The following is a 13,025-nucleotide window of genomic DNA, read 5'->3' on the forward strand; positions in this document are numbered from 1 at the left end:
AGCAGAAGGAGGCCATTCGGCCCCTCCAGCCCTGCTGCACCGTCCATGACCGATCTGATCGCCTGCTTCCACTCCACTTTTCCGCCCCCTCCCCAACCCTCCACCCCACCGCCCCCTCGTCCCTCAGAAGCCTGTCCAACTCGGCCTTGAGTGTACTCGATGACCCAGCCCCCTCTGCGCTGGAGAGGGTGCAGAGGAGATTCACCAGGATGTTGCCTGGGATGAAACAATTAAGTTATGAAGAGAGGTTTGGATAGACTTGGGTTGTCTTCGTTGGAGCAGAGAAGACTGAGGGGCGACCTGATCGAGGTGTACAAGATGATGAGGGGCATGGACAGGGTGGGATAGGGAGCAGCTGTTCCCCTGAGTTGAAGGGTCAGTCACGAGGGGGACACAAGTTCAAGGTGAGGGGCAGGAGGTTTAGTGGGGGGGATGTGAGGGAAAACTTTTTTGACCCAGAGGGTGGTGAGGGTCTGGAATGCGCTGCCTGGGAGGGTGGTGGACTCAGGTTAGCATCACATCCTTTAAAAAGTACCTGGATGAGCACTTGGCACCTCATAACATTCAAGGCTATGGGGGCCAAGTGCTGGTCAATGGGGATTAGGTGCTCTTGACCCGCTGAGAGACAAAATCGCTCCTCATCTCCGTCTTCAATGGGAGACCCCTTATTTTGATAGGATGCCTCCCCCAGTTCTAAATGCCGCCCCCACCCAATGAGAGGAGATATCCTCTCAGCACCCCCACACCCCACTGTCAAAGCCCCCCTCGGCACTGTATATGTTTCAATAAGGTCACCTCTCGTTCTACTAAACTCCAATGGATGTAGGCCCAAAGGGTTTGAACTTCCTTCAGTGTCGTTAGGCCAAAGGGATAAGTATTGCCCAACAGAGCAGAGAGAAACTCCCGACTAACTGTGGCTCTTGGATCTTTAACCTAATGTAGGCCTCGGTTTAACTTCACCAGAGTACCATGTATTGCTTTGGCTTCCCCATTTAAGGAGGGACTTGTTTATTTTTATTCATTCACGGGGATGTGGGCTTCCCTGGCTGGGCCCAGCGTTTATTGCCCATCCCTAGTTGTCCCTTTGAGAAGGTGGTGGTGAGCTGCCTTCTTGAACCGCTGCAGTCCCCTGTGGTGTAGGTACACCCACGGCGCTGTTAGGGAGGGAGTTCCAGGGTTTTGTCCCCTGTGTGGTGTAGGTACACCCGCGGCGCTGTTAGGGAGGGAGTTCCAGGATTTTGTCCCCTGTGGTGTAGGTACACCCACAGTGCTGTTAGGGAGGGAGTTCCAGGATTTTGTCCCCTGTGGTGTAGGTACACCCACAGCGCTGTTAGGGAGGGAGTTCCAGGATTTTGTCCCTGTGTGGTGTAGGTACACCCACGGCGCTGTTAGGGAGGGAGTTCCAGGATTTTGTCCCTGTGGTGTAGGTACACCCACAGCGCTGTTAGGGAGGGAGTTCCAGGATTTTGTCCCCTGTGGTGTAGGTACACCCACAGCGCTGTTAGGGAGGGAGTTCCAGGATTTTGACCCAGCGACAGTGAAGGAACGGCCGATATATTTCCAAGTCGGGATGGTGAGGGGCTCGGAGGGGAACTTCCAGGTGGTGGGTGTTCCCCATGTGTCTGCTGCCCCTTGTCCTTCTAGATGGTAGCAGGCGTGGGTTTGGAAGGTGCTGTCGAAGGAGCCTTGGTGAGTTGCTGCAGTGCATCTTGTAGATGGTACACACGCTGCTGCTACTGTGCGTCGGTAGTGGAGGGAGTGAATGTTTGTAGATGGGGTGCCGATCGAGCGGGGGTGCTACTTTGCCCTGGACGGTGTCGAGCTTCTCGAGTGCTGTGGGAGCTGCAACACATCCAGGCAAAGTGGGGAGTATCCCATCACACTCCTGACTTGTGTCTTGTAGATGGTGGACAGGCTTTGGGGAGTCAGAGGGTGAGTTAATCGGCGCAGGATTCCCAGCCTCTGACCCGCTCTTGTCGCCACGTTAAGAGTTGGGTATCAGGGAACCGGGAGTTAAGATGGGCATGGGGAGGGTGGGAGTCATCATGCAGAACAGCCATGTTGGCATGAAAATGGCCTTCTCCCGCCCCCTTTCCCCCAGTGGAGGCGCTAATTGGGTTGGCGGTTATTGGTGGCTTGTCCCTGGATTCTGATAGGTCGCCCGCCTTCCAAAACGTATTCGCCTTTCTGGCAAAGCTGGGCGTGGCTGGCGAGGGCGGCCATGCTCCCCCATCCCTAATTGCCCCCCTCCCCCCGAAGGGGAAAACACATGGAGGCGGTAACTGAGAGTGGCTTAGAGCAGAGCAGAGGGCAACTCAGAACGTGAAAGGGTTAAACTCCGAGGGCAAGATGCAAAGACCAGGCTTTGCAATCGCTTGAGTTATAAAGATGATTAGATGAGTGATAAAGGACAATTTAATTGAGCTATTAAAGACAATTCAATGTTATCTCTTATCGAAACATATGAGATCACAGAATCGCACAGTGCAGAAGAGGCCCTTCGGCCCATCGAGTCTGCACCGACACTGTGAGAAACACCTGACCTACCTACCTAATCCCATTTACCAGCACTTGGCCCCATAGCCTTGAATGTTATGATGTGCCAAGTGCTCATCCAGGTACTTTTTAAAGGACGTGAGGCTAACCTGAGTCCACCACCCTCCCAGGCAGCGCATTCCAGACCCTCACCACCCTCTGGGTAAAAAAAGGTTTCCCTCACATCCCCCTCCCTAAACCTCCTGCCCCTCACCTTGAACTCGTGTCCCCTCGTGACTGACCCTTCAACTCAGGGGAACAGCTGCTCCCTATCCACCCTGTCCATGCCCCTCATCATCCTGTACACCTCGATCAGGTCGCCCCTCAGTCTTCTCTGCTCCAACGAAAACAACCCAAGTCTATCCAACCTCTCTTCATAACTTAAATGTTTCATCCCAGGCAACATCCTGGTGAATCTCCTCTGCACCCCCTCCAGTGCAATCACATCCTTCCTATAATGTGGCGACCAGAACTGCACACAGTGCTCCAGCTGTGGCCTCACCAATGGTCTATACAACTCCAACATGACCTCCCTACTTTTGTAATCTGTGCCTCGATTGATAAAGGCAAGTGTCCCATGTGCCTTCACCATCCCACTAACATGCCCCTCCGCCCTCAGAGATCTATGGACACACACACGCCAAAGTCCCTTTGTTCCTCAGAACTTCCTAGTGTCAAGCCGTTCATTGAATACTTCCTTGTCAAATTACTCCTTCCAAAGTGTATCACCTCGCACGTTTCAGGGTTAAATTCCATCTGCCACTTATCTGCCCATTCGACAATCCCGTCTTTATCTTCCTGTAGCCCAAGACACTCAACCTCAACTGTTAACCACCCGGTCAAACCAAGATCCTGAGGGAACTCGGCAGAGCAGATGATGGGAGGGTGTTGCCCCCTCATTGGGGGGAATCTAGAACTAGAGGGGACAATTTCAGAGCAAAGGGCCTCCCATTGAAGGCAGAGATGAGGAGGAATTTCTCCTCTCGGAGGGTCTTGAGCCTGTGGAAGTCTCTCTCCATCGGAGGCCAGTGGAGGTTGGGTCATCGAGTGTCGTCAAGGCCGGGTTAGAGGGGTTTTTGAGTCCGAGGGCCGTGTGTGGGGGAGCCAGGTGGGGGAGGCGGACTTAAGGCCTCGATCTTATTGAATGGCGGTGCATTCTCGGAGGGGCCGAATGGCCTACTCCTGCACCTATCTCTCATGATCGTACATCTTATCCTGTCGAGGGTTTGGTTATTTGATTCAGTAGGTCGAGGGAAACTATTGCCCCTGGTTGGAGTGGAGCGGGGGCTGCCGTCCACAACAAGAGGGGGCAGAACCTTAAAATTTGAGCCAGGCCAACCCCATCCACAAACGTTCACTCCCTCCGCCACCGACGCACAGTGGCAGCAGTGTGTGTGTACCATCTACAAGATGCACTGCAGCGACTGTGAGGTTATCCAATTTGGTAGCAAAAACAGGAAGTCAGATTATTATCTGAACGGCTATAAATTGAGAGAGGGGGAAGGTGCAACGAGGCCTGGGTGTCCTCGTACACCAGTCACTGAGGGTAAGCATGCAGGTGCAGCAGGCGGTAAAGAAGGCAAATGGTATGTTGGCCTTCATGACCAGAGGATTCGAGTACAGGAACAGGGATGTCTTGCTGCAATTGTACAGGGCCTTGGTGAGACCACACCTGGAATATTGTGTGCAGTTTTGCTCTCCTTATCTGAGGAAGGATGTTCTTGCTATAGAGGGAGTGCAGCGAAGGTTTACCCGACTGATTCTTGGGATGGCGGGACTGACATATGGGGAGAGATTGAGTCGGTTAGGATTATATTCGCTGGAGTTCAGAAGAATGAGGGTGGGATCTCATAGAAACCTATAAAATTCTAACAGGGCTAGACAAGGTAGATGCAGGAAGGATGTTCCCGATGGTGGGGGAGTCCAGAACCAGGGGTCACAGTCTGAGGATACGGGGTAGACCATTTAGGACTGAGATGAGGAGAAATTTCTTCACCCAGAGAGTGGTGAGCCTGTGGAATTCACTACCACAGAAAGTAGTTGAGACCAAGACATTGTATGTTACCAAGAAGGAGTTAGATATAGCTCTTGGGGTGAAGGATATGGGGAGAAAGCGGGAGCAGGTTATTGAGTTGGATGATCAGCCATGATCATGATGAATGGTGGAGCAGGCTCGAGGGGCCGAATGGCCTACCCCTGCTCCTAGTTTCTAGGTTTCTATGCAAATCACCAAGGCTCCTTCGACAGCACCTTCCAAACCCACGACCGCTACCATCTAGAAGGACAAGGGCAGCAGATACATGGGGAACACCCACCGCCTGGAAGTTCCCCCTCCGAGCCCCTCACCATCCCGACTTGGAAATATATCGGCCGTTCCTTCACTGTCGCTGGGTCAAAATCCTGGAACTCCCTCCCTAACAGCGCTGTGGGTGTACCTACACCACACAGGGGACAAAATCCTGGAACTCCCTCCCTAACAGCGCCATGGGTGTACCTACATCACAGGGGACAAAATCCTGGAACTCCCTCCCTAACAGCGCCATGGGTGTACCTACATCACAGGGGACAAAATCCTGGAACTCCCTCCCTAACAGCGCTGTGGGTGTACCTACACCACAGGGACAAAATCCTGGAACTCCCTCCCTAACAGCGCTGTGGGTGTACCTACACCACAGGGACAAAATCCTGGAACTCCCTCCCTAACAGCGCTGTGGGTGTACCTACACCACAGGGGACAAAATCCTGGAACTCCCTCCCTAACAGCGCCGTGGGTGTACCTACACCACACAAGGGACAAAATCCTGGAACTTCCTCCCTAACAGCGCTGTGGGTGTACCTACACCACAGGGGACAAAATCCTGGAACTTCCTCCCTAACAGCGCCGTGGGTGTACCTACACCACAGGGGACAAAATCCAGGAACTCCCTCCCTAACAGCGCCGTGGGTGTACCTACACCACACAGGGGACAAAATCCAGGAACTCCCTCCCTAACAGCGCTGTGGGTGTACCTACACCACAGGGGACAAAATCCTGGAACTTCCTCCCTAACAGCGCCGTGGGTGTACCTACACCACAGGGGACAAAATCCAGGAACTCCCTCCCTAACAGCGCCGTGGGTGTACCTACACCACACAGGGGACAAAATCCAGGAACTCCCTCCCTAACAGCGCTGTGGGTGTACCTACACCACAGGGGACTGCAGCGGTTCAAGAAGGCAGCTCACCCCCCCCACCTTCTCAAGGGGGCAACTAGGGAGATGGGCGATCAATGCTGGGCCCGGCCAGCGACCCCTGCTTCCCAGGAATGAATCTGAGGAATGTCAGGAAACGTCCCCTCACACAAAGGGGAGTGGGAATGTTGCCCTCTCTCCCCGCCCCGGAGAAGCAGGATTTGGAAATTGAGATTGGCGGAAATGTTGGTCACTGCGGCGTACGAGGAGGCCATTCAGCCCATTGAGCTCGTGCTGGCCCCCTGCAGAGGCAATGCAATCAGTCTCCTACGGCAGCTGGTGGAATTTAAATTCAGCTCCCAAGAACCCGGAATTGGAACAAATCCCAGTAATGCTGACCATCAATGGCCGCCATAAAAAAAAAAAACCCATCTGGTTCGCTGATGCCCTCCGGGGAAGGGAATCTGCCGACCTTACCCGGTCTGGCCTACACATGACTCCAGGCCCACAGCCATGCGGTTGACTCTTGACTGCCCGCCGAAATCACAGAAGGAGCCCATTCGGCCCATCGTCTCGGCGCCCGCCCTCCAAAACGACCAGGATGACCTCGTACCGTGGCCCCGCCTTTTCCCCCGCACCCCCTTTGCACATTGTTTCTGTTCAAATGATCACCTCATGCCCTCTTGAATGCCCCGATTGAACCTGTCTCCACCCCCCCCAACCCACCCCCCCAAGCATTTCCAGGTCAGTGCGTTCCAGACCCGGAACCGCTCGCGGTGTGGAAAGGTTTTTCTCCTCGCGTCACAGTTGCCTCTTTGGCGAACGGCTTCAAATCCGCGCCCTCTCGTTCTCGATCCTTTTTTTTTTCGAGTGTGAACGGTGTCCCCCCTATCGACTCTGTCCAGCCCCCTCACGATTTTGGACATCTCTGTCAAGTCTCCTCTCAGCCTTCTCCTCTCCAAGGAAAACAGTCCAAACTTCTCCGATCTATCCTCATAGCTGAAGTTCCTCATCCCTGGGACTATCCTTGTAAACCTCTTCAGCACTCTCTCCAACGTCTTCACATCCTTCCTATAATATGGTACCAAGGACGGTACACAATATTCCAGTTAAGGTCTAACAAGGGTCTTACATAAATTCAGCATAACCTCCCTGCTCTTGCACTCTATGCCCCTATTGATAGAGGCCAGGATACTATATGCTTTACTAACTGCTCTCTCCACCTCTCCTGCCACCTTCGATGATCTATGCACGTATACACCCAGGTCTTTCTGCTCCTGCACCCCCTTCAAAACTCCACCCCTTATTTGATATTGTCTGTCCACGTTCTTCCTACCAAAGTGCATCACCTCACACTTCTCCGCATTGAACTTCATCTGCCACCTCTCTGCCCACTCCACCGACTTGTCTGTGTCCTCTTGAAGTTCCACACCCATCTCCTGGCAGTTCACAACTCTCCCAAGGTTCACATCGTCCGCAAAGTTTCGAATTGTCCCCTGCGCACCAAGGTCTAGATGGTTGATATACATCGGGAAGAGCAAGGGACCCAATACCGACCCCTGGGGACCTCCACTACAAACCTTCCTCCAGCCCGAGAAATATCCGTTGGCCATTACTCTCTGCTTCCTGTTTTTCAGCCAATTTTGCATCCACGTTGCTTCTGTCCCTTTTATTCCATTAGCGATCACTTTTCTCCCAATGGCCCAGCAGGCCAAGGGCAATTGGGGATGGCCAACACATGTTGGTCTTGCCATGATGCCCACATCCCACGAGACAATCAGTAGAATGGAGGCGGATACGGGGTCATCCGCAGCTTCATTGAACGACGGAAGGGGGCGTGAGGGGCTGAATGGCCTCCTCCTGTCCCTGATGGTCGTACCCTCGATGGGCGAGGCGGTACTTTGATGGCGGAGATGCTGGCCGGGCTCCGTGCTCTCTCAGGTTGCCCCGTCTGGTTGTGCCATTGGCCGTTCCTGGGGCTGACGGGCACCGCGGGCAAGGCTGGTACCCGGCGCCCCCTTTGGAACGCCAAAAGAAAAAGACCCCGGGGGCTGAGTTAACCGCGCCAGGCTGCGGCGCTGGAGCCAACGGTTAGGCCCGGACTCGGGACCTGGCAGGGAGGAGGGGGTGGGTAGGCTTCCATCGGTGGTGGGGGGGGGGGGGGTGGCGAAGTGGGGCGGCCTCCGAGCCCGAGGGTTCAGGGGGTCAAGTCGCACTCCAGGGGCATGGGCAGGAAACCCCACGCCTGCGCTCCGGTGCCGCGCGGGAGGGAGTGCCGCGCTGTCTTCCTGTTGAGACGTCAAGCCCTCAGGGGGGGGGTGGGGGGGGCATAAAAGGTGCTCCCCCGAAGAAGAGCAGGGCAGTTCTCTCCCGGCGTCCTGGCCAATATTTACACCCCCCACCCACCCCCACCCCCCCCTCAGCCCAACGTCAGATCACCCGGTCATTTGGTTGTGGGAGCGTTGCTGTGCCACAAAATGGCTGCCGCGTTTCCCACAATGCAACAGTGATCGCACTGCAAAAGCACCTCGTTGGCCGTTAAATCCTTCGGGGGGGCATCCGGTGAAAGGGGCTACACGAGTGAAGGTCTTTCCTTTGCCCCGTGTTACAACACGTTGGCATTGTATGGCCTCGATCCCCCTCCTAAACCATCCCAAGGTGCCTCACGGGAGCCATTTTCAAGTGACATTCGGCAGCAAGCCTCAGGTGGAATGGCCAGAGATGGGTGACGAAGAGCTCGGCCGAAGGCGTAGGTTTTGAGGAGCGTCTTTAAGGAGGGGAGAGAGAGAGAGAGAGAGAGGGAGAGAGAGGCGGAGAGGCTTTAGGGAGGGAGTTCCAGAGTGAAGTCCCAGACAGAATTCCCGAATTCCAGGGACCTCCCCAGGCAGCCAGAGGCCAATGGCAGAGCGATGGGAATCGGGGAGAACGCGCGAGAGGCCGGAATGGGAGGAGCGCAGGGATCTCGGAGGGTCGTAGTGGGTTGTTACGGAGGCAGGGAGGGTTGTAGGGGACTGGAGGAGGTTACAGAGATGGGGAGGGTTGTAGGGGCTGGAGGAGGTTACAGAGATAGGGAGGGTTGTAGGGGCTGGAGGAGGTTACAGAGATAGGGAGGGGTGTAGGGGACTGGAGGAGGTTACAGAGATAGGGAGGGTTGTAGGGGCTGGAGGAGGTTACAGAGATGGGGATGGGTGTAGGGGCTGGAGGAGGTTACAGAGATAGGGAGGGTTGTAGGGGCTGGAGGAGGTTACAGAGATATGGAGGGGTGTAGGGGCTGGAGGAGGTTACAGAGATAGGGAGGGTTCTAGGGGGCTGGAGGAGGTTACAGAGATAGGGAGGGTTGTAGGAGCTGGAGGAGGTTACAGAGATAGGGAGGGGTGTAGGGGGATGGAGGAGGTTACAGAGATACGGAGGTTTGTAGGGGGCTGGAGGAGGTTACAGAGATAGGGAGGGATGTAGGGGGCTGGAGGAGGTACAGACATAGGGAGGATTGTAGGGGGCTGGAGGAGGTTACAGAGATAGGGAGGGGTGTAGGGGCTGGAGGAGGTTACAGAGATAGGGAGGGGTGTAGGGGCTGGAGGAGGTTACAGGGATAGGGAGGGTTGTAGGGGGTGGAGGAGGTTACAGAGATAGGGAGGGATGTAGGGGGCTGTAGGAGGTTACAGAGATAGTGAGGGGTGTAGGGGGCTGGAGGAGGTTACAGAGATAGGGAGGGGTGTAGGGGCTGGAGGAGGTTACAGGGATAGGGAGGGTTGTAGGGGCTGGAGGAGGTTACAGAGATAGGGAGGGATGTAGGGGGCTGGAGGAGGTTACAGAGATAGTGAGGGGTGTAGGGGCTGGAGGAGGTTGAGGGGTGGGGGTGCATTGACAATGTCTATGCCTTGTTGCAAGTGCTGGGTCGAGGGTCAGGCTGGGTAAGCGCCGGGTAGAGGGTCAGACTGGCTAAGCGCTGGGTTGAGGGTCAGAGTGGGTAAGTGCGGGGTCGAGGGTCAGAGTGGGTAAGCGCTGGATCAAGGGTCATACTGGGTAAGTGCTGGGTCGAGGGTCAGGCTGGGTAAGCGCTGGGTCAAGGGTCAGACTGGGTAAGTGCCAGGTCGAGGGTCAGGCTGGGTAAGCGCTGGGTCGAGGGTCAGACTGGCTAAGTGCAGGGTCGAGGGTCAGACTGGGTAAGTGCTGGGTCGAGGGTCAGGCTGGGTAAGCGCTGGGTCGAGGGTCAGACTGGGTAAGTGCAGGGTCGAGGGTCAGACTGGCTAAGTGCGGGGTCGAGGGTCAGACTGGGTAAGTGCTGGGTCGAGGGTCAGACTGGGTAAGCGCTGGGTCGAGGGTCAGACTGGGTAAGCGCTGGGTCGAGGGTCAGACTGGGTAAGCGCGGGGTCGAGGGTCAGACTGGGTAAGTGCTGGGTCGGTGATCAGATTCGGTAGAGTCAGCACCGCAGTCTCCCGAGCTGGCTGATAAAGAGCAGGGTGCGGTAGTAATTTTACATCCCAGTTTATGGCCAGCTCCTGCTGATGGTGGTGGTTTTGTTGCTGATGCAGCGCTCTGCAATCGCTTCCGAGTGGCACGAAAGATTTGAACAAAGCAGGAACTCTCTTGCAGGGGCCCCGGCCTTCAGGGAGCAAGGTGCCTTCGCCGCCATTTCCCCACCCCTCCCTCGGAGATCAGGGGGTAGGCGGGTCACCCTGTCTCGGACCGTGGAGCTGACCCCGAAGAGTCAAAGGTCAGCGTTTGACCACCTCCCCCAAGCTGAGAGGGCGAACCCCCTGAATCGAGGTCCCTCTCTCTACAGATGACCGACTGAAGTGGATTGGCGCTACGCCACTCTCTCCATCATCCTGACTTTCCTTTTGACTTAGTTGAACTTGTGAGGCCATTTTAATCAGCCTCTTTATTGTCTTAAATCGTTCACGGGATGTGGCTATTGCTGGCCGGGCCCAGCATTTATTGCCCATCCCTAGTTGCCCCCTCGAGAAGGTGGGGGGTGAGCTGCTTTCTTGAACCGCTGCAGTCCCCTGTGTGGTGTAGGTACACCCACAGCGCTGTTAGGGAGGGAGTTCCAGGATTTTGTCCCCTGTGTGGTGTAGGTACACCCACGGCGCTGTTAGGGAGGGAGTTCCAGGATTTTGTCCCCTGTGTGGTGTAGGTACACCCACGGCGCTGTTAGGGAGGGAGTTCCAGGATTTTATCCCCTGTGTGGTGTAGGTACACCCACGGCGCTGTTAGGGAGGGAGTTCCAGGATTTTGTCCCCTGTGTGGTGTAGGTACACCCACAGCGCTGTTAGGGAGGGAGTTCCAGGATTTTATCCCCTGTGTGGTGTAGGTACACCCACAGCGCTGTTAGGGAGGGAGTTCCAGGATTTTGTCCCCTGTGGTGTAGGTACACCCACAGCGCTGTTAGCGAGGGAGTTCCAGGATTTTGTCCCTGTGGTGTAGGTACACCCACAGCGCTGTTAGGGAGGCAGTTCCAGGATTTTGACCCAGCGACAGTGAAGGAACAGCCGATATATTTGCAAGTCGGGATGGTGAGGGGCTCGGAGGGGGAACTTTCAGGTGGTGGGTGTTCCCCATGTGTCTGCTGCCCTTGTCCTTCTAGACGGTAGTGGTCGTGGGTTTGGAAGGTGCTGTCGAAGGAGCCTTGGTGAATTTCTGCAGTGCATCTTGTAGATGGTACACACGCTGCTGCTACTGTGCGTCGGTGGTGGAGGGAGTGAATGTTTGTGGATGGGGTGCCGATCGAGCCGGGGGGGCTGCTTTGTCCTGGACGGTGTCGAGCTTCTCGAGTGTTGTGGGAGCTGCACTCATCCAGGCAAAGTGGGGAGTATCCCATCACACTCCTGACTTGTGCCTTATTGATGGTGGACAGGCTTTGGGGGAGTCAGGAGGTGAGTTACTCTCCTCAGGATTCCTAGCCTCTGACCTGCTCTTGTAACCACAGTATTTACATGTATTTATTATATATAATATAATAATTATTTATAACTACAGGAAGGATATCGGTAAGATTGAGAGAGTGCAGAGAAGATTTACTAGGATGTTGCTGGGTCTTCAGGAGTTGAGTTACAGGGAAAGATTAAACAGGTTAGGACTTTATTCCTTGGAGCGTAGAAGAATGAGGGGAAATTTGACAGAAGTTTACAAAATTGTGAGGGGTATAGACAGAGTAAATGCGAGTAGGCTCTTTCCACTTAGATTAGGAGAGACAAACACGAGAGGACGTGGCTTTAGGGTGAAAGGGGAAAGGTTTAGGGGGAATATCTTCACTCAGAGACGTGGTGAGAGTGTGGAACGAGCTAACATCTGACGTGGTAAATGTGGGCTCACTCTTTAAGTTTTAAGAACAAATTGGATAGATACATGGACGGGAGAGGTCTGGAGGGTTACAGACTGGGTGCAGGTCAACGGGACGAGCGGAATAATGTTTCGGCACAGACTAGAAGGGCCGAATGGCCTGTTTTCTGTGCTGTAGTGTTCTATGGTTCTCTATGTGTAGCCCAGTTCCAATTGTGGCCAACTCTTCCGGAGTTGCAGCGCCAATGTGGGTTAGGTACGCCTGTAGCTAAAAGAACGCGGCCTGGTGGAGGATGGGGGAAGGAGAGGCCTATTAAATGGATTCAACTTCCACAACAGGACTGGCAAGGGCAAAGACGTCAAGTAGATCAGAGAGACTCATTGCTGAAGCTTTTTTTGGGGCCTAGCCCTCATCAGGACAAATGAAAGAATACCAAATTTCAGAGGATCACAACTATCTATACCACAGGAGAAATAGGTGCTGATTGGCTGGCAAGTTGCCTCCGATTGGCTGAAGCGTTGCCACGGAGAAAGCGAGGGGGAACAATTGGCTCCCCCGAGCTCCGGGCTAATTCAAAACCAGGCCAAAGGCTTGGACGTATTCCTTTTGTATGCAGAGGACTGGTCGCTGCACATGAATATGCAAGTGATATCGAGCAAGCCTAAATGAGCCACATTGCGAGGGCAGATTACCTTAAACTGGTTGTTAGTGTAGCTATTAGCGCAGTGAGGATTGTTCAAAAGCGCTGCCCAATCGCAGAGTCACATCGAACAGGGGGCTAAATTCTCCTCTTTGTCCTCATGGGTGTTAGGTGAAAATCTTTGGCAACATGTCTGTCCTTTGGACATCATTGGAATTCTTTACTGCCAAGCGACAGATAGTACATGAGGTGTTCTTGGCTCAGGATCCCAAGTTCTTGCTGGGTTCCAACTGCCACTCCACGGGGTTGTGTCCCATAATCTATGTTGCCACACTAATTCGGTCTCAGTGCTGAGGGAGAGCCGCACTGTCGGAGGGTCAGCGCTGAGGGAGAGCC

At 54.6% G+C, this 13,025-nt stretch overlaps 1 long non-coding RNA gene across 1 annotated transcript; it reads left to right on the top strand.

Annotated features, from left to right (window-relative positions):
• The first annotated feature begins 1,134 nt into the window (after positions 1-1,134).
• Positions 1,135-11,352, top strand: LOC144678395 (uncharacterized). Its single transcript, XR_013576076.1, has 3 exons — positions 1,135-1,427; positions 1,485-1,600; positions 11,251-11,352. It is a non-coding gene; the product is annotated as an uncharacterized LOC144678395 (long non-coding RNA).
• Positions 11,353-13,025: the final 1,673 nt, after the last annotated feature.

Source organism: Cetorhinus maximus, unplaced genomic scaffold, assembly GCF_964194155.1.
Source record: "Cetorhinus maximus unplaced genomic scaffold, sCetMax3.hap1.1 HAP1_SCAFFOLD_4180, whole genome shotgun sequence".
Taxonomy (NCBI): domain Eukaryota; kingdom Metazoa; phylum Chordata; class Chondrichthyes; order Lamniformes; family Cetorhinidae; genus Cetorhinus; species Cetorhinus maximus.